Raw genomic sequence first — 2,838 nt, 5'->3', positions numbered from 1 at the left:
TCTCTAGTTCACAATGATTGGAACACATACAGCTCTGGACAAACTTAAGAGACCACCAAAATGATCAGTTTCTTTGGTTTTAGTGTTGGAATTCACCAGACACTGTAATGGAATAGCTGCCATGTAGATATTGAGATTTAAGAAAAATGTGGAGTTGTCTCTTAATTGTATTCAGAGCTGTATATGGTGACATATTTATATTTTTGCAGTTCTTGTGTGTCTTATAACCCCATTCATGCGTAAAAGCCTACATCATCACTGAAAAGGAATGCACATATCTGTTGGATTTCAGTTGTTTATTATATAAAATAATAACACGTTCAAAAGCTTTGTTTATCGTGTGACTCTTTTCTCATTGTATATTGAAACATATCAATATCATAATGGGTTTTTCATTTTATAAGATATGCTTCTAACAGTAAAGGGACAATTCTCAGCTGGTCCGCCAACCTTTTAGCCCATTAATGTCAACAATGGTGCAAAAATAAGAGCAGCTGTCAGAGGAATGGACTTCCTGAAATAGTGACCATTTCGTTTGGGTAAATACAGACAATGACTTGGGAGGCAGAACATTCAGTTGGTTCAGTCCCTGACAAGACATGAAGCATGCACATAGGGGATCTGCCTGTATCCTATTTCTAAAGTGTAGGCCAACATTTATATCAGTTAAAATACTCATCACATTTATTGACATTAATTGGCATTTTAAGACATATTTATTCAATGTGCAGCAACTACAATGGCTGAATATTGCAATCAAGGTGGCAAGAGGTTATGCAGTGCAAGTGGTTGGAGCCCTGCCAGATAATATACTAGGCCTACTCCTGAATGTAAATGACAAATCCTTTGTCCTTGAAATAAGAGTTGTTATTTTTCATTTTTGGCATTCAGGCTAATTTAACTCAAGCTGTCTGCAGTCCATGTGTCTGTTATGTCACGGAGAATGAAGAAGGCATACTTTATTAATCCCTATGCTAGGGTATAACAAAACGTGTTAGTCTCAAGCCTAAAATCACGAATGCACAAACAGGAGCAATTTGGGTGGATTAATGTATGGGGATACGTCAGGAAGTGGCTGTCTTTAAAAAGGGAAGTTTTATTGAATTATCGTGACATGGCACAGTCTTTTCCATTTTCTCAGGCTCAGTAACAGGATGTGATGAGAACTAGGTCTGATCCCAGGCCACTGTTTACATGTGACTCAGAGCTGTAGGCCGGCTACACGCTTCTTAAAGGGAAAAGATCAGAGGCAGTCATCCAAGCTGTTGTTACAGGTCATCAACATGAAATTTGAGTGTAGGCGTTGTGAGTTGAAATATGAAAAAACACTACGTTTATTTAAGGACATGAGCTTACTTTCACTTTACTAGTATTTATAGTCCAAATGAAACTCTACAGATGCTTAATGGTTATTGAAGTGATGATCTACGCAATGTTTACACATTCTTCTGTGGTAAAAGCTTATGTAGTGTTCGCACAAAGAAAATGTGTTTTACAGCGTCAAAATTAACATTATAATATATTACATAATTTATCTTTACTGTATGTATACACCAATAACATGTGATCAACCGTGACTAATAACCACTTGCCACTATGTTCATGTTGAGAAAGTCTCCGATACGTGGGAAAAGCAAACCACGTTGTGACATCTTCCATACACTAAATATAGTTTAGTAATGTTCACGCTTAGTGTGAACACACATGAAGCTCAGCACAAGCTAGTGGAACCTCGCAGATGGGGGGGCTGCAGCCCCCTCAGCACCCCCCTTCCCGCGTCCATTAATGATGTCTCGCAGGCCCCACGCAGCAAGCAGGAAATGAACCCAGCTCACACTGTCCACTCCTCACAACAGCGAGCCGCGCAACGTCCCGCCAACACGGCACCCAGACCCCACGCAGCATTCTCATCTTTTTGTCATTACAGGTGTCACTTTCTGGTTGCACACGCCATTGTAACACATAATCACTGATGTTCCACTGTAACAGCGGTGGACTCATCAGAACAGAGTGGGCGAGCTGCAGGAGCTCCAACAAGCTGATAGGACAGAGAGTGAATACACATACTATACAGAGATGCTGTATGAGAAACCAATGTGAGTTTGGAAAATTGCACAATGTAAATCTATTCTAGATTGACCTCAACAATGGAATTATGATCAGTAGAAATGGCCACGTGGGACCTTTAAATCTGCTCTCCCCCTCTGACAGCTGTCATTTCAGGTGACTCGACGCAACCCTCCTCCACCCCTTTTCACCTCCCGTCCCTCTGAATCCAGGGTTGTGATTATAAAGTGGGAATACAGTGAGTGCAGTATCATGTGTTTTACGGAGACGTGGCTGCACTAGCACATCTCAGACAACAACACAAAACTGCCAGGCGTTATGTCTTGTAGATCGTGATCGTTGTTCTCGAGTTCAGGAGGAAGTTCAAAAGAGACAATATGCAATTTCACACCGGAGTACTTTTCCCAGTAGGCTATAGTTCCGATATAGTTCCGAAAATGTGCGTTCACACCAAAAAGATCCGGAACTAGAACTTAGTTCATGATAACCTTTTCACCCGCTTTTCAGTCCCTGCTAGAGAGTAGAGATGGGTGAGTCCTGATTCATCTGGATCTTTCACCCGGATCCTAGTAATGAGCTGGTCGTGACGAGTCTCCCCTCTCCATTAACCCGAGTCCTTTGAGTCCTACTCCTGGTGACGTACAAATTAATACTATAAATTGCGTCACTCGCTACTCTCCTTATAACATGTAAAATCACATTACAACGTACCCCAGTCCATCTGCCTAGCCTTTAGCAAGTAGTAGGATAGCTGCCAGAAGTTATCGTTTG

This window comes from Notothenia coriiceps, unplaced genomic scaffold, assembly GCF_000735185.1.
Source record: "Notothenia coriiceps isolate Sejong01 unplaced genomic scaffold, NC01 NC01_scaffold00034219, whole genome shotgun sequence".
Classification (NCBI taxonomy): Eukaryota; Metazoa; Chordata; class Actinopteri; order Perciformes; family Nototheniidae; genus Notothenia; species Notothenia coriiceps.
The sequence above is the reverse complement of the archived record's forward strand: the minus strand, read 5'-3'. Positions refer to the sequence as shown.